Here is a 19625-nt window from a genome sequence, read left to right on the forward strand (position 1 = left end):
GCCGGTTGAGCTATAGGCGCCGAGCCATTAGTTTCTATTTCTATGAAACTTTATTGGAGTCATGCAAATTCTCAGTAAAGGTCACTGAAATTTGGGAACATGAATTTAAATCCTAGCCCCTGCCATCATATGGCTCTGAAAACATGTTTTATTCCAGTCTTTATCTATGGAACGTGATAGTATGTATGTTCATTTCAAGATTGAGTACAGTGATATCCATGAGAGCATGGTGAGCTGCTTTTCAGATTATTCTCCTGTTCTCTCTTTCCCTTGGTGCACTACAAAGTCCCCAAGAGCTCCTAATCGTCACAGGAAGAGTGGATTGTGTTCTAGGTGATCTCTAACAGCATGGCCTTTGAAATGTGGAATCTGAATATGATAGATAGAGCATAGCATTGTGAACAAGCATATTTAATTAACTGGAGCATTTGGTTTCACAAACAACAGGGATAATAGGAATATTGCTGTAATTTATTAAAGCCAATTAAAAACTTTCTGAAGATTTAAGAGGATTTTCCTCACTTAAAAAAAAAGTGTTTTAGCTTTGGAGCTCTTACAGTTGCTGAGAGCCCATTTCAAAACACTATTTTTGAAAATATCTTTTTTCATATAAAAATCTATTCTAAAGTTAATAGGACACTAGAAGAGGCTTTCACAGCTCCTTAATCCATTGTTTACCCCCTACCCCAGTCGAATCCTCTCTGAATTGCCATTTTCTTCTTTTCTCAAAGCCATTTTTCTGAGTTCTGGGATTGGTTTGTCGTTTGGGTGTTTTTGTTGTTATTGTTACTGTTTTTAAGGATAAAAGAGGTTTCAGTATACTGACGGCCAAGCCCAGGAAGAAGGGAGAGGGAGGTGTTGAAAACAGGCAGATCAGATGCAGGGGGTGGGGGCACTCAGGGCGGGTAGAGAGGCGACTCAGAAAGGCAGGAAGACACAGCCATAGGTGATCTCACAGTAATGGCAACTGGTGAACAAAGGCACAGAGAAATTCTGAGGTAGAGAGGAAAGTGTTTGTTAGCAAACAATTATTTTGCTCCTTTTGGAAAGGTGGAATGTGGCCACATGGGGAGAGGAGTTGAATATGAACTTGAGGCTTGAGATGATTCTCTGGGGAAGGCAGTACCAGCTCTCCCACCATTAAGAGCATTGGGCAGCAGTTTAGTGGACCCAGCTGAAATGAAAAATTATATTTTCTGGCTCAGCACCAGCCACATACACAGGGGCGGGCGAGTTTGAACCTGGCCCTGGCCTGCTAAACAAGGACAACTACAATGAAAAATAGCTGGCCTTGTCGGGTGCCTGAGGTCCCAGCTGCTTGGGAGGCTGAGGCAAGACAATAGCTTAAGCCCAAGAATTTGAGGTTGCTGTGAGCTGTGCTGAGGGCCACATAATGAGACTCTGTCACCAAAAAAAAAAAAAAAAAATTATACATTTTCTGATAAACAAATTGCTCATAGAGATTGATCAATTTAGCAATTCTGGTAACCTGGGAGCTGGTGAGTGGTCACCTGGATGTGAGGATTGACAGGAAAATGGTGATGAGGGAGGCTAGGGAAGTCACCTGAAGACGGACGAGAGGGAAAAACTAGAGAAGTGTCCCAGGGAGTACGGACAGGACAAAAGCAGGTGCTGTGGTCTTGCGGTCACGGAATCCCCGGGCTCAGATCAAAGACGTTGAGTTTTGACATTTTGAGAGAAACTAGCGTTAGCAGTCACTGCGCAGCCACTGGCCAAGTTCCTCCGCGACAGGCTTTGTCCTGGTGCACAGCGCTGCCCCGGTGCCGCCAGGAGACCGGAGCCAGACAGTAAATTCCACCCCCACTGGATAAACTCTGCCCGCCCCGCAAGTGAGAACCCACGCAGCGTCCCTGCACTGTGCCCGCGGTCAGCTTGCTCGCTGGTTAGGAGGCACCAAGCCGGACTGTCCCCTACCAGGCTCCCGCATACCCGATCTGTGCTGTCTCTCCACTCCGCGCGCACAAACGCCCGAGGACCCTCGGCTCTGCAGTTCAAGAATTGGAGCAGAGGAATCTTCTGTGACGGAGAGAGGGGACAGTTGTCTACTGATGCCACTGTGTGAACCGGGGCAGTTGGCTCCTGATTTACATCGAGTGACAGATGATCTGGAGGTACCTGGAAGACAGAGTTCAAACCAGATTGAAAACTTCTTGGAGGAAAAGCTGGAAGCAGATTTTAAATGCGCGGGCAGTAAAACATACGGCGGCAACAGGACGTCCTGAAAAGCTCGCTCCAGATTCCGTAAAAGGGGCTCCTGAGAAGAAAGGGCTGTGTTGGCAAGGCCTGTGCCTCTGAGATCAAGAGCCTTTGTAGGTAGGAAATAAGCATTAGCGGAAAATTAGTATTTGGGTTGCTGCTTGGCTGTCTCAAAAAGAAAAAAAAAAGCTCAACACAGACAAATGGTTTAAGTCAAGGGAAACAAAGTGTTACGTCATGCTGCACCCCCCACCACCCCCCTTTTCTTTTTAAGCCTGACTCTCGCCGCAATTCCTGACTGGTCAGACGCCAGTAGCGTCTTCTGTCTAATGGACTGAATATGTTTCCACCCGATCACTGAAATCCGATTTTGTTGTGTCTCCCCAGGCAGCACCGGCCCCAGGCCGAGCCCCTCCTATTCTGAGAAACAGCAGCACCCCTGTTCCGCACCACCACCGCCGCCCCGCCACCCAAGTGGCGCGTTGTCAACACTTCGGGATTAACGGTGGCACCGCACTGGTAACTACGCGCCAAGCTCCCTGTGGGTTTTGGTAGTTTTGTCCCCCGGGTCCTTTTTCTATCCAGGCTGCCATCCAGGACAGCGCAGCACGTTCCGTCCCCATCTACCCAGGGCCTATGACTGTCTGTCAGTCCTTCCTTGTTTTTAATGACCTTGACTTTTCTAGGGAGTGTGTGGAAATATTTTGTGGAATGTCCCTCAGTCAAGGCTTGCCGGGTGTTCTCTCTCGTGGATATTTTGGGCTCATGGGTTTATGAGGAAGAACACTGCGGGGGTGACGGGGCCTTATCACCCCGGGCCGAGGGTTCTGTGCCTCGCTGGTGCCTGTCCTGCTGACACTTGCGGTGGTCACCTGGCCAGGGCAGGGTTTGCCACATTTCCCACTGCCTTTCCACCCTTCCCGTGCTCTGTGCTGTGCCGGCCTGTCACTGCTCCGCGCACTCTCTGGAGCGAGGGAGGGGGGGCCCAGCTTCACCTCTGGAAGAGGAGTGTCAGCACATATTAGGAATTCTTTGGTAAAGAAATCGGGCCTTTTCCTTCCCATATTTATTTAACAATTGTTTACTTATTTACATTTATGGGCTCACACTTTGGGTTAGGATCAGAGCTGCATGACTTGCTCCCGTGCTGGCTGTGGGGCCTCCTGCAGACTGGTCTCTGAGCTCCACTGACAGTCCCTGTCTTTGTTCATGGGTTTGCTTGCTTGCTTTTGAGCTCCTCCTTCCTTCCTGGCATTACAAGATGCTCCAGGCTCATCTTCTATTTTCCCTGACTCACCCCTAGAGTCAATCATTTCTCCAAGCATTTCGGTTTCTTTAGATAAGAGTATTTAGAAACTAGTAACTGGGCATGGGTAAGCTCACTGCTGTGGTGGGCACCCCTGAATGTGGGCCCTCTCAGTGGTCAGAGCCAGAAAATATGTGTATCTCAACTCATGTCTGTCGGTACAGCCATAGTGACATGCATATGTATCCTACACTCTTTTCATGATTCTTAAGAACCAGGAAGAATGTTCTAAACCTCATGGGACCTCAAACAAGACTTGCTGACTCTGACGCAGATCAACTGGGGTGATTAGTTACAGAGCACCAGGATCGACCTGGACACTGATGGGTCAACTCTGAGTATTCCTGCGTTCTTTTCCTTGTGGGTTATGAGTTCCTTTATTCTCACCGGTACACGGTGGAAAGTAGAGGCTATCATCCGCTCTGGGTCATGGAGCCTTTGCCTGGATGGGATGCTTCAGAGCTGGTAGATAGGAGGTAGAAAATGGCACATGAAAACTAAAATCTTGAAATATCAGTGCTATCCTGGCTTAAATTTGGCATGGGATCCATCACATTATGTATGAGGTGAGAAGTCACTGGAAACAATCAAATCAGGACCTCAAGAAACAGCGATGTCCAGTTAGAAGGAAGCTTAAGTTCCTGAGCCATTAAGAACTGAGCAGAACAGGGCAGCCTGAGATGCAGTGCGGGCTCCACAGTCAAGACTTGCCTCTCCATGGCAAAAGCTTCTCTTGTTTGCCTTTCTCTTTTTCTTCTTAATCTTGGGAAAAATATGTAGAGGTCTACAAAAATACATTTACCTGTACCATCTATTTTTAAATGTCTTAAATTGAGCTAATTAAAATTTATTATTTAATCTTGAATTAAAAAAAATTAAAAAATGTACAGCTACTCAAAAAGTCAACAGAAAGCATCACATACTGATTACTATGCTTCAGTTAATGCTTTGTTAATATTATTAGAAATGTGTCAAAATGCATATTTTATTTTACATACCCAGATCATTTACTGTACCATGCACAACTATTTCCAGTTGAGTAAAAAGAGGTTGTTTGAAATTCAGTGAACTCTAAATTATTTATGGTCATCAAAAGAGGCTGATGCTCAGATGCTCCAAGAGTCTTTTTAAATTTATCTTTCAACTATCTTCTAAAATTTATCTTCTAATTTCTTACATGAGATGTGCCTTCTTATCTTTTCTTAGGTTAATATCAGGGTTCACTTAGTGATTACTTGGCAGTGGTGGGTGCAAAGGAGGAAGTCCAGAACTAGGCGGGGCAGCAGGTAGAGATCAGATCAAGGTAAAACATTGTCCATGGTTAGCTAAAAAGTTGGCAGCTTGTGTTGTAACTACAAGTGTTGAATTCCCAAACCTCACCAGTGATTTATCTTGCTTTCTTGTTATTACTGAAATACTATGTCCTGGTTCCTGTACTCACTGCCTGCTGTCAGCTGCCTCACACTGGTCACTCTGTGAAACAGACTAGAGTATAGTTAAGTCACAAGAGATATTGTAGTCACTGTCCTAAAAAGGTGGACTTTACCCTTCAGCCGGGCCTAAAGGCACACGCAAGCCACAAATTCATTATCTCTCATCCTGGGAAGGAAGATGCTATCTCATCCTCCATGGTCTTGTACCATTCAGGCTAAAGCCAGCCCTGGCAAATATACATGTTCAGAATGTTGCCTGGGATGCAGTCAAGGATCATAAATAAATCATACCTGTTTTCTATTTTATATGCACAGTGAGTGTCTGAGTGGAAGCAGGGACTACAAATTGGGAGTAGGCTGTCTTAGGAGTGATGGGTTGCAAGTCTCAAATTAGTCACACTAGATGGTCCCCCGTGGCTCTTGAAGACATCTGCTCTTGAAGACAACTGCCCATAGCAGTCGGACCATCGGGGCATGTTTCTTGTGCAGGTGAGAGAATATGATTGCTTTGTCGGCGATGGTTTGGGTTGGCATGCTCCTGAATTCAGTGAGTCAACAAATAGCTATTGAGCACCTATGAGGGGCAGGGATTGCGTCAGGAGCAGAGGGACACATGAAGACTATGCAGTCTGTACCTGTATGGAGTTCTCAGCTTAGCACAGGTCTGAACAGCTAACAGGAATTTAATAGGAACTTGGGAGCAGGAAGGGAGTGGGTGATTCATTCAGAACCTGAATCAGGGAAGGCTTTATGGAAGGTCATAGCAAAGCTGGCTTTGCAGGAAGGACAGGACTTAATTGGGCAGGGGGTTAGGCTGAGGGATAGGCAATGTAGCCAAAGGGAACCGCAGGAACGGATGCTCAGAGAGAGAAGTGCATGCCCCAAAACTTAGGGGGATCCACTCTACGATTTGAAATCTGAGTGCAAGGAAACATTGGAAATCCTGTTCTTCTGTCCTTGCCTGTCACTTGAAAAGGAGCTATCTAACCGAGATTCAGGCAGTGTAGAATGGTTAAGGACCCAGACTGCCCAGATGTGGGAGACCTAGCAGAAATTGGGGCCCTGCTGTGAGCAGCTGCACAGCCAGAAGTGGCTGTTAAAGAAGGTCTCTGTTAAACTCCCCTCTAAGGAAGGGCAAATTACAAGCAGCTAAACAAAAATGACTATTACTAGCACCTTACATATTAGAACACTTGACTTCATAAGTGAGGTGGGGAGTGTTTAGGAGTTTAGCAACCTAAGTGGATAGGATGCCTGAGATGTCCCTAACCTCAGGAACAACTGGGTCTGATGCAGCTAGGCAACCTTCCCTTCTCTGCATCTCTCACTACTGGGCACTAGCTTCATTTCTTCTCACTTGGCCGCTGCTTGCTTTTCTCTGCAGAAAGTCTGACTGTTCTAAGCTTCTAAATTTTTAATCTCATAGTTCCAGCTGTCTGAGAGAAATCTAGTTGCCCATCATATAAACTCTGAGGAGGAGACTTGGGGGTTCTACTGATTCCTTGTCTAATTTCTGGGACTAGGGGTGGGAACATTGCCACAGACTGCAGCTCACAGGAAAGGGTGGGTTGGTGTGGGTGTGGGTAGGCAAATGGTGCCTGGATGTTCACTCTAGGAGCTCCAAAACAAAAAGGGAAAAGAAGAACTACAGCTACTGACTAAAGCAACTGTTTGAACAGAGTGAGAGGAAGGTCTAAGTTTCTCAGATAACAACTTGAAACACCAAGCTGACAGAGGAAAAGGGTCTCTCTCACCAGCGCTGTGGGTGAGACACAGAGTCAGGTAAGTCTCCATGTGTGGTGTAAGATGGTTTGGAAGACACAGATAGATCAAACTCCCAGCTATCATTCAAACAAGGGCCCTACCACAGACTTTTATCTCCTGTGGGCACAAAAGGTCAATGAAACATCCTGCTTTACTAAGTATTGAGCTAGAGACTCTAACCCTTCTAGACTTATGAGGTAAACATCACATGGAGGTCTGGTGCCCGGACCTGTAGACAGGGATAATGGGTATGCAGAAGGCACCTGACACAATCCAAGGGGCAGGCGTGTGTGTGTGTGTGTGTGTGTGTGTGTGTGTGTATGGGGAGGGGGGTTGCTCCATGACAAGAGGCAGCACAGTATCCTATCCTAGAAAGGCGGGATGCCAACTGGCCACATCACCTTTGGTGAATCACGTGCCCTCTCTTTGTCACATTCTTTTCACTCTGAAATTAAAGGATTAGACAAAATGATGTCCTAAATCCCTACAGATTTCTCTTTTTCCACTTGAATATTTTTCAAAAAGTACCTGCGAATCACATTTAACCATAAGAAGAAACAAACTTTGTCTACATTCAACTGATTTTTATAGCCATTTACATTAGTCAGTGTTCCAGAAGGCAGAGAAGGAAAAATCAAAGCAGGATAATTTACAAAAAGGCAGTCAAGATATAGGGTAGTGGTTCTAAGCCCCCACCCCAGCATCACTTGGAAACTTTTTAGAAATATGAAGTCTGAGCGCCCACATCGGACCCAGCAAATCAGAAATTCTGCGGTGGGGTAACTATGGTTTAAGGAGCCCTCCAGGTGATCATAGTGTAAGCTAAAGTTTGAGAAACAGTCTATGTGAGAAATCATAGGGGCTAGTGCGACACTCAGTAAGCACAGCACTTACGATACCAAGGCCGAGGAAACAAGGGAACAGAGTGCTAAGGAGAGCCTGGCCATACAGCACTGCCGGACTTGGACTGTGACCTTTAATCAGGCAGGCGCCTAGCCCGGGACTGAGAACATGGTTTTCCTTCAATATTTTGCAGGAATTCAATCAACCCAAACCAGGAGACCGGGTAGCCTTTCTTTAGTCTATATGGGTCTAGCCTCTAGAGAAAGTCATAAGGAGAAGGGTGGAAAGAGGATCTAGAAAAACAAAGAAAAGGCGTCCAATATACCATGTTCCTGCAAGAGTATGGTCACATGGTCAGGTTAGATGGCGTGCTCCTCTAAGTCTCTATGAGCTTTGAACTTCTTTATTGATGATTCTTCCAATCAAGCTCTTGGAAACTATACCTTAGCCATAAAACTAGCTGAAACTATTTTTCCATTAATCTTGTATAGGTCTTAAATTAATCCTTTAAAGATCCATGACCTTTCCCATGACTAAGATGTTATAATTACTGAAAAAACATTGAAGACAGAAATGTAATTGTGGATTTTTTGACTTGGTGCTCATTGGAAGCCATAATTATTGCTGTTATTTTTTTCTTGCAAAAAGAGATATTAATAATTCAATAAAATGTTATATTAAAGGCTATAATTTCAGTTTATTATTACTATTTCGAGACAAAGTCTCACTCTCTCACCATGGCTAGAGTGCTGTGAGCATCATAGTTCACAGCAAACCCAAACTCCTAGGATCAAACAATCGTCCTGCCTCAGCCTCCTAAGTAGCTGGGACAACAGGTGCCTGCCACCACAGATTATTTTTTTAAACTCACATTCCATTGAATTACAATGGCAACAGATAATCCCTTATAGTAAGATTATTTATTACCCTCAGCTTTGGTTTGGTTTTCATAGCTGCCTACAAGGAATTTGCCTCAGGGTTACTCTCACTCTCTTCTTTGGCAAACGTATAGCCTTAGAATGACTGGAAGGGGTCTGCTAGGTGGATAGTCAGTGCAATTAAAAGTTTCCATTTCAATCTATAGAACTTTTCTCTCTAAAAGCTGAAACATCTCAGCACAGTTCCATTTTACTTACTGAGTACTATTCATCCTTTGTAATTATGAAAACTTTTAATTCATTTCATTAGTAAATATCTTTTAAAATAACCTATATGTTTGTACATTTCATATTAAAAAGTTTTCTCAAGACTTGCTAATTATCTTCTTACAAATTATAAGCAAATGTTCATTACCTAAAAGCTTGATTTTCAAAACTGAAATCTGAAATACTTGGGTGCTTTTACATACATATTAATGTGATTTAAAAAATCTTTTAATAGATAATTCATTTTTTATTTTTCTAAAATATATATCTGAAAGACAGGCTACTAATTGTTATAGTTGTGCTATAAATATTTCACACCTAAAACCATGTTAATTTATTCTGTTTGGTATACAATTTATCTTTTCTATCTATAACTGACTTTAAAATTGGAGTATATCACTGCTACCTATTTTTACAATTTAAAAATAAAAATACCTAGCATTGGCCAGGTGCAGTGGCTCATTCACTCTGGGAGGCCAAGAAGGGTGGATTGCTTGAGCTCATGAGTTTGAGACCAGTCTGAGCAAAAGCAGGACCCCATCTCTACTAAAAATAGAAAAACTGAAGCAAGAGGATTGCTTGAACCCAAGAGTTGGAAGTTCCTGTGAGTTATGACGCCACGGCACTCTACCCAGGGGGAGAGCTTGAGACTCTGTGTCTCAACAAAACAAAACAAAACAAAAACTCCTAGCATTTATTTAATACCTACTATGTACCAAAAGTATATGATCTCCAAGCCTCACAACAATGCTGCTGGGTGCATTTTACTATCTGCATTTTACAGACAAGGGAAGTGACTCTCTAATAGGCCAAGTAAGGATTAAAACTCAAGTGTGTCTAGTCCCAAGCCCATAGTTTCTCTGGAGTGCCTAACTGCTTTTTCATCTCAGCTGATCAGCTTTATTGATCTCCTTCTGCATGTAAGAAGGCAACAAATCTTGTTGGGAGGATAAGACAATAAATATTTCCAACAAATATTAAGGGAAGCAGTTCAGTGGTATAGAAAATAAGGATGATTATCCAGAAAGTGGAGAGAGTAGCTTCTAACAAAGAAAAATATGGAGTGGCCTTTGATAGTGGAGAGCAAATGAGGTGTTTTGTAGAGGGTTGGTGGCTGAAAGCAAAGTGTCAGAAAGGCAAAACTGGCAAGAGGGGGGAAGGAACCTGGAGGGAAGATATCTATTTGGAAGTTTTCCATCAAAACATACTCTTTATAAATGTGGATTCCAGGGGTAAGGAGGGTCTGTCTTTTCCCTGGCTAGGGTCCAAGCATTCATACAGTAATGGCGGAAGGAACATCGGCAGTAATATTAAGAACAGTAGTGATACACGATGATAGCACCATGTGCTATAACCCAGTCACCGTTTATTCTTCCCAGCCATGACCGTGTGCAATGCAACTGTAGAGCCCTTACCCTGAGCCTGCATGGGCCAGAGGAGCTCCAGTTCACTGAGGAGACTCTTGTCATGCACATGTTCTGGATTTATATTCCCACAGGGGTTTGAGGTCAAGATGCATTTCTTCTGGTTCCCTTTCCCAGATAAAATATCACCTTTAATACTAGTTTGTTTAGATTCTTTCCAGCCCAATCTCTCCTTCCAGTATCAAGCTTTAGATGACACTGTGTTTTATTGTCTAAAGTTGTTTTCCTAATTCCAGCTAACTCTCCCCTTGTCCAGATCTAGACTCTGCCTACTCAGCCCTGTTACTCCCCACACCCTCTGTCATCTGCAAAATTAGATTTTGAGGTAACCTTGAGGATTTTTGCTGAATTATCATAGAAAACTGAGATGGATTTTTAAGTATTCCCAAGATACTTAAGAAAAAAATTTCGAATCTATTTTGCTGATCCTAGATATGAATCAGCAGAAACACCACAAAATTGCCTTTAAAATGCTTTTTTGCTGATAGTCTAAGTCTTAAATAATTTCCCACCTAATAGAAAGTACCTCTTCATTATAGAAAACAAATGGTAATTTAAAATATCTCTCAGCCCGGTTGTCAGGATCTAAATGCTTTCAACACGCATACTTGACTCTCTGTCCAGTTTAGCTGCCTGGCACCAAATCCCCTAACTATTTAGGAGGAGTCCCCCTCCTTCACTGGGAAAGCCTCACTGAGAAACATTGCCTCCAGCCCCATTCCTCAAAGGGAGCCAGAGTAAGAGAAATAACTCTCCCTGCCCCTGGGCACAAGGGTATAGGCAAGACTTGGTTTCAGATGATTAGATGCTCCTATCCAGACTTTGAATCTCCTGGAAGGTAAGGATGATTGAAACTTCACAGACAGCAGTGGGGACAGGGTGTTGGGTACTGATGGCAAGAGCAGCATCCGGCCACATTGTCGCAGCTGCCTGGCCCTGAAGGCCTCTCAGCTGCTGTATCCTTTCCAAGGTTCTGTGATGTCTGTCTCTACCTTGGAGCAAGTCTTTTCCCCACCCCCAGGTAAGGGTGTAGGGGTAGGATTGCTCAGATGCACCAACCCCACTGCTCCTCCATATCACCCAGTCACTCTAATGCCAGCAGGAAGAGCAGATTCATTTCCCTACAGTGAAAAGGCTCATCTTGATGGTTCTAAAATATTCACTTTAACCCATGAAAAGCAAAAGAAATTTGGGATTGACTTTACAATATTTCTCAAAGAGATTAGTTCACAAAATTGAAGGAAAATAGATAAGAAAATGCTCTGCTGTGTGAGGAAAGCAAAACTAAAAGTGTCATCCTGGATGGTATAAGTCTATAGCTCCCCTGCACCTAGAGTATTAAGTGACGTTCTGGATGTTGAACCTTTGAATAAGCACTTCTTTCTTTTAGGTAGTAAGAAGCTTGGCATTAGGACTATACAACTACTATGCTTTTTATAATACCATATACTCTGTATATACCTTTCTAAAACACACACAAATTAACTTACTGGTATTTATAAAATCACATTTTAGATGCAGTGGGAGTGCTTGAAATAATCTTTTATTCAAATAAGCAACTTACTCTAATTTCTTTTTGTTTGATTATTTGTTTGAGACAGTTTCATTAAGTCACCCTCAGTAGGGTGCCATGGCATCACACCTCACAGCAACCTTAAACTCTTGGGCTTAAGCAATTCTCTTGCTTCAGCCTCCCAAGTAGCTGGGAGGGCCCTACTACAATGCCTGGCTATTTTTGTTGTTGTTGTTGTTGTTGTTGTCATTGTTTTTAGCAGGCCTGGGCCGGGTTTGAACCTGCCAGCCCTGGTGTATGTGGCTGGTGCCCTAACCACTGAGCTATGGGTGCTGAGCCCTAATTTGTTTTCTAATTTGGGATTTTCATATGGAGCTTGCTTCCTTGAATCACCCTTTCATTAAGGTTTCACATCAATTTTTTTTCTATTTGAGTCTTTGTCCCTTCTCCACCAAAGTCCCAATTTCCTTGTAACTTGAACTAGGTTATTCACCCATACGTAGGTGTATATAGCAGGTACAGAAATCCCATGTATCTTATAACTTCACTGCTGCTCTGACAACCTTAGTAAATAGGACCTACTGACTATAGATACCCTCTACTTACGAATTCCTCCATGGTAGGCTCTTCTAGGACACATTCTCTTCCAAATAGCCCTGGTGAGTTTCTTTTTCCTTTTTGTTATTTTTTTTTTTATTTTTTATTTTTTATTTTTATTTTTTTCTTTTTTTTATTGAACGGTAACTATGTACATTAATGCACTTCTGGGGTACAGTGTGGGGTTTTCACATGCTTTTTGTTATTTTTTAAGACAGAGTCTCACTTTGTTGCCCTTGATAGAGTGCCATGGTGTCACAGCTCCTAGCAACGTAAGGGATTCTCTTGCCTCAGCCTCCCAAGTAGCTGGAACTACAGGTACCCACCACAATGCTCAGGTATTTTTACTTTGATGCAGTTGTCAGTGTTGTTTTAGCTGACCCAGGCAGAGTTTGAAACCACCACCCTCGGTGTATGTGCCCAGTGCCCTACCCACTGAGTTACAGGCGCCACCCTCCTGGTGAGTTTCTTGACTGATATATTTTGACAAAGCATTAATAAGGCAGTGTATCAGTTTATTACCATTCAAAACAGAATTCAGGATAAACCCGCCTGTGGCTATCAGCCTAGTTCTGTGAGGACTCATTAATTAATACATTATTGATGCATATTATGTTCCTAGCAGTGGATAGCCCTCTGCTAAGTGCAGGGAAAAGCAGGAAGATGTGGAGTTTGTCCTCATCTTCTATGGTTCAGGAAGGGGAAAGCCAATTACACAAGCAATTTCTGCAAAGAGCACTAAATGCCAACAGGGGTGGGCCAACCAGCCTTTCCTTTGGGAGCCGATGCAGTGCACAGCCCCTTGCCAAGGCAAATGGTCCCCAAGTATCTTCCCCTTTGGGAACCAGGCTTTTAAACTATAAGCCTTGGATCAGTTCACAAAATATTTATGCCTGTTCATTAGCAGAAAGATATAAATGGGCAGACGAGCACGCCACGGTACAGCTAATGCTGTTCGCATACACATTTGTCACCCAGGGGAGGAGTGCCAGCCAGACTGGCAGAGACAGCTGCCCGGGCAGATTTGCTGTGATTTAAACCATGATCTAAATAAAACTATTTGCAAGTTTCTGCCTTCAGGAATGTGGGAAAGGCTAAACAACCAGCATCAGGTCATTTTCACAAATGTTTAGAGTATCACACCTACCAGTGGGGGACTGAAGAGGTCCTTGAACCTAAACCCACAATGATCAGTTCCATCTCCACACTCATAGAAACCTCTTCCCATGTACCCAAATCCTTCCCTCCCTTCAACATCCAGTTCAAGGTCCAAAACCAGCGATCTGGGCCCTATGTCCCTTTCTGAAATGCTCACTGCCATTTGAAGAGATTTAAGTAGGGAAATGGAATGATCAAATTTAGGTTTTTAGATAGTTGCTCTACAATGTAGAGAACAGACTGAGAGGAGGTAAAATTGGAGATGAAATGACTTGAGCTCTCTGGAGTGGTCTAAGGGTGAGATTATAGTAGCCTTTCAGAGGTGGCAGTAATGAGGTCAAAGGTATTACAGAGAAGGAATGGACATACTTGGTAAATGATTGAATGTGAGCATAGAAATGAGGGTGAAGGAAGGGTTAAAGATAAGTATCAGTTTCTGTCTGGGACAACTGAATCATTAAAACACCATTTACAAATTGAGGAGGACCTGGTTTGCAGGAAGGGTGATGAATGCAACCTCAGACAGATTGAGTTTAAGTTCATGAAATTCATCCCAGGAGAACTGGCCAGTGGGCAGTGGACACAGGTCTAGAGCTCAGAAGACAGGTTTGGGCTGGAGATACAGATTTAAGAGTCATCAGTACATGGACAAGTCACTGAAGTTACAGGAGAGGTTGTGAGTTGAGCTCCCTCCTTTCCTTCTTCTCTCCCAAAGTCACATGTTGAAGTACTAACTCCTCAGTACCTGAGAATGTGTCCTTATTTGGGAACAGAACATTTACACAGGTGATTGAATTAAATAATCATTAAGATGGGGCCTAATATCTCTCTCTCTCACACACACTCACACACACACACACAGAACACCATGTGAAGATGAAGACAAACATTAAGTTGAGGCTTTTATAAGCCAAAGAAATGCCAAAGATTTCAGGGAAAAACCACCACTAGAATCTAGGAGAAGGGTACGGAATAGATCCCCTTTCCTAGGCCTCAGATAAAGCAAACCTTGTGGACACTTTGACCTTGGGCTTCTAGAGTTCAAAACTGGGAAACTATAAACTTCTGCTGCATAATCCAGCAAATTTGTGGTACTTTATTACAGGATCCCTAGCAAACTAATACAGGAAGAGCTATGATTACCCACAAGGAAAACTTTGATTAAGAAATGGAGAAATTAGATCTGAGACCCAAGAAAGCCAATGACTTCAGGGTTATGAACCTGTCATAAAAGATGGCCACCACAAAGGTCCAGGAAGCCTTTCTGGAGTTTTCAATTGTTGGAGAAAGCAACCAGTCAAAAAGATGTGGTACACCACCAGGAAACGTAGCAATATGGAAGCCAAAGGAAGAGAATTGGAAAAGAAGGTCATGGTACACAGTGTGACTTTGATGACAGACTTTGGAAAAAGCAGTATGGTTGGAGTAGTAGGGACACAGGTTGGATTGGCATTTATCAAGAAACATATGGAAGATGGAACAGCACATACAGGAAGTTTAGACAGCACACAAATGCAAACAGAAGGGAAATATTTTTCTATACAGACATTTTGAAAATACAGACATTGTGTTAATTTAAGGAGTGGATAAAGCATCTCAAATCTGTTATGTGGGAGGTGAGGAAGGACACATACATAGATGGATGGATGGATGGATAGGTGGATGGTAGTTTTAAAAGGAAGATCATCTTTTATTCACAGTGCAAAACATTAGTAGAAATCAGGCATGGCTTTGTGATTTAATAGGACAAAGTGTGAAACTGTCTTTAAGCTCTAGAAATCCTTCTGCCCAGAATTCTAGGATGCCAATTTGGCCTGTTTATCCCCTTGCTGTTCCCATGGTTGTTGCAAATGTTCACTCAAAATCTCCACCATAGAGTCATTTCTTGGCTAAAGGTGAGGGAAAAAATGATATTAAAGTATTTGCTCTAGAATTTGGGGTGAGGGGCAAAGCAAGACAGTGGACCAGAAGGATTGTTCAGCTGATCTCTCCTAGAATGACTGGGGAAAAAGAGAGAACACAGCTATACATGGCACAGAGGCCTTACCCAGAGTTGTAGTTCAAGGAGAACACGGAGGAGGTAGTGAGCTGGATACAGCATATAATCTGGAGGGGTGGAAATCTGATGAATTAGGCACATGATTGGAACAGGCTTGGATTGGCTGGCCACCACAGAGGTCCAGGAAGCCTTTCAGGGGTTTTCAGTTGTTGGGGGAAGCTGCTCATTGAGTGGAAAGCTTAGAAGAGTGCATAGATTCAAACAGTATACAGCAAGTAGATTTGAATACCTATTGGAGTGGATTTGCCATAGATTTGGTGACTGGTGAGGCAGCTATACTAAGGTCTTGGTTGCCTTTTGGGAAGGGGGCTGCCATTTTTGGAAGGTGAGGAGAAGGTCTTAGCAGGGGCCTAAAGCACAGCTGTCTTAATTCCACCTGCTGGAATCAGAACTCCACTCTAGGGACAGGCTTAGGGACTCTTGCACCCCAAAGGAACTGTTTTCAGGGGACACAGTGAGACCTGCCCCTGGAAAATTCTTGTGAGCTTTAAGATCCCAACCCAGCAGGGTCTGAATGCTGAAGAAACAATCAGGTGATCACCAAAGGCAGCTAAGTTTGGAATAAGGACCACATAGGTTGCTGGCTGTGCTGTCTCCTAAACCCCCCCACAGCGCCACCTGGTGTTCCAGTGACATATTGCAACATACTGTCACCAAGAGCAAGGACTTCTGTTTGAAACAAAGAAGACAGTGAGAAGGAAAAAGGAGGACAAGGAGGTGAACAAGAAGCAAGAACACATGAGGAGGAACCAACAGAAAAATTCAGGCAACATTAAAAACCAGAACAGAGGAAATCCCCCAAGATACCATGAGGAAGCTACTGGAGAAGATTCCACCTATAAAGAATTAGTGGACTTGACAGAAAGAGACCTACAGAGGCAGAGAGATTAGGATGACAGCAGACTTTTCAACTGAAACCTTTCCAGCCAGAATGGCATATTCGTCCACCATCAACATTCATAGACAAAACAATGTTCAGCACAGAATTCTGTATCCTGCTAAACTAAGCTTCAAAATTGATAGAGAAATCAAATATTTCATGGATATACAAGCACTGAGGAAATTTGCCACAACAAGACCAGCTCTACAGGAAATACATAGACCTATTCTCAACACTAACCATCACAATGAACCAGCAACAGAGCAAACATTGAGAACCTAAAAAAACAGCTTCCACAATCATGCAAAGATAAAGCTACACAACAGATTTTCACAAAATGTGATGACTAGAACTCTACCACACTTATAAATTCTCTCAATAAATGTCAGTGGGCTGAATTAACACCGGAAGAGGCACAAACTGGCTGAATAGATAAAAAGGCCCAAGCTATCTATATGCTGTTCCCAGGAGACACACTTACTCTTGAAGGACAAATCAAGACTCAGGGTTGAGGGATGGAAAACAGTACTTCAAGCAAATGGAAATCATAAGAAAGGAGGGGTTGCAATCTATTTTCAGATAAAAGCATATTTAAAGTAACTAAAGTTAAGAAAGACAAAGATGGACACTTTATACTAGTCAAAGGAACAATACAGTATGAAGACATTTCAATTTTAAATATTTATGCACTCAACTTAAGTGCTCCCAGATTTATGAAACTGACCATGATGGGTCTGAGAAATTTGATATCCCATAACACCATAGTGTCCAGGGACTTTAATACTCCTCTGACAGAACTGGACAGATCCTCTAAACAGAAACTAAACAAAGATACAAAGAACTTAAACATGATCCTAGAATAAATGGGATTAATAGACATACAGAACACACAATCCCAAAGCTAAAGAATATACATTTTTCTCATTGTCCCATGGTACATACTTCAAAATTGACCACATCCTAGGATACAAATCAAACCTCAGCAAAATTAAAAGAATAGAAATTTTACCTTGTATCTTTTCAGACCACAAGGCAATAAAGGTGGAACTCAACTCCAACAAAAATGTTCATCCTCACACAAAGACTTGGAAATTAAACAACCTTATGCTGAATGATAGTTGGGTTCAGGAAGAGATAAAAAGAGGAAATCATTAAATTTCTCAAACATAACAACAAAGAAGACACAACTTACCAATACCTGTGGGATACAGCAAAAGCAGTCTTATGAGGGAAATTTATCACATTCAATGCCTACTTTTGAAAAACAGAAAGAGAGTGCATTAACAAACTCATGAGGATGGTGCCTGTGGCTCAAAGGAGCAGGACACTGGCCCCATATGCCAGAGGTGGTGGGTTCAAACCCAGCCCTGGCCAAAAACTGCAAAAAAAAACCCAAAAAAACAAAAAAACAAAACTCATGAATCATCTTATGGAATTGATGGAATTGGAAAAGAAAAACAATCTTATCCCAAACATAGTAGATGAAAAGAAATATCCAAAATTAAATTAGAGATGAATGAAATTGAAAACAAAAGAATTATTCAGAAAATTAACAAAACAAAAAGTTGTTTTTTAATAAAGATAAACTGGCTAGTAGAAACATAAAAAATGAAAAATAAAAATTAATAACCTCAATCAGAAATGATAAAGGGGAAATAAAAATAGATGCCACAGAGATGTAAGAGATCATCTCTGAGTACTACAAATAACTCTATGCCCAGAAATATGACACTGTGGAGGAAATGGATCAATACCTGGAATCAAATCCTCTCCCTAGACTTCATCAAGAAGAAATAGATGTTTTGAGCAGGGATCAAAGAAACAATAAAAAATCTCCCAACAGGGCAGCATCTGTGGCTCAGTGGGCAGGGCACCAGCCCCATATACAAAGGGTAGCAGGTTCAAACCTGGCCCTGGCCAAACTGTAACAAAAAAATAGCCCAGCGTTGTGGCAGGCACTTGCAGTCCCTGCTACTCAGGAGGCTGAGGCAAGGGAATCACCTAAGCCCAGGAATTGGAGGTTGCTATGAGTGTGTGATGCCATGGCTCTCTATCATGGGTGATAAAGTGAAACTCTGTCTCTATAAAAAAACAAACAAACAAACAAAACTCCCAACAAAAAAAAAGCCCTAGTCCAGATGGCTTCACACCAGAATTCTATCAAACCTTGAAAGAAGAGCTTATACCCATACTGCAGAAATTATTATGAAAAATTGAGAAGGAAGGAATTTTCCCCAACATATTCTATAAAGCAAACATCACCCTGATACCAAAACCAGGAAAATATCCCACTAAAATGGAGAATTTCAGACCACAATGAATATAGGTGCAAAAATTCTCAATAAAATCCTAGCCAATAGATCACAGGTACACATTTAAAAAATCATTCATCACAATCAAGTAGGTTTCATCACAGGGATGCAAGGCTGGTTTACTACATGCAAATCCATAAATGTAATTCATCATATCAAAAGAAGCAAAAACAAAGACCATATGATCCTCTCAAAAGATGCAGAAAAAGCATTTGATAAAATTCAACATCCTTTTCTAATAAGAACACTAAGAATGTAGGCAAAGGTGGCATATTTCTTAAACTGATCACAGCCATCTATGAAAAACTCACAGCTAATATTTCACTGAATGGAGTAAAACTGAAAGCTTTTCCATTCAGAACTGGAACCAGACAAGGTTTTCCTCTATCACCACTACTATTAAACAGAGTGCTGGAAGTTCTAGCCAATACAGTCAGTCAAGAGAAGGAAATAAAAGGCATCCAAATGGAGGTAGAAGAGGTCAAACTCTCCTGCTTTGCCAACAACGTGATCTTATACTTAGAGCACCCCAAAGACTCAACCCCAAGACTCCTGGAAATGATCAAACAATACAGTAATGTTTCAGGAAATAAAACCAATGTCCACAAATCAGTAGACTTTGTATATGCCGATAACCCTGATGAGAAGCTAATCAAGGACACAATTCCCTTTGCAGTAGCTTCAGAAAAAAAAAAGAAGGAAAGGAAAAGAAAAGAAATACCTAAAAGAAAAGAAATAACCAAAATTAAATCAGAGGTGAATAAAATTGAAAACAAAAGAATAATTCTTAAATCTTTTAAGAATAACATAACAAAAGAGGTGAAGGAACTCTGTAAACAAAATTATAAAACCCTAAGAAAAGAAATAGCAGAAGAGGCTCAGTGTCTGTAGCACAGTGGATAGGGTGCTGGCCACATATACCAAGGGTGGCAGGCTCAAACCTGCCCCAGGCCAGCTAAAGAACAATGACAATT

At 42.3% G+C, this 19625-nt stretch overlaps 1 protein-coding gene across 2 annotated transcripts in view; it reads right to left on the minus strand.

Annotated features, from left to right (window-relative positions):
- The window catches only part of SLC35F4 (solute carrier family 35 member F4), a 230821-nt gene that overhangs the window by 29485 nt on the left and 181711 nt on the right, over window positions 1-19625 (minus strand). For both annotated transcript variants that reach the window (XM_023515881.1, XM_003794444.2), the window contains exon 2: window positions 1951-2136. The gene's annotated coding sequence lies outside the window, so the exon portion shown is untranslated. The remainder of the gene's footprint in view (window positions 1-1950; window positions 2137-19625) is intronic.

The sequence above is a fragment of the Otolemur garnettii genome, unplaced genomic scaffold (assembly GCF_000181295.1).
Source record: "Otolemur garnettii isolate 467f Iridium unplaced genomic scaffold, OtoGar3 scaffold00081, whole genome shotgun sequence".
NCBI classification, from domain to species: Eukaryota; Metazoa; Chordata; class Mammalia; order Primates; family Galagidae; genus Otolemur; species Otolemur garnettii.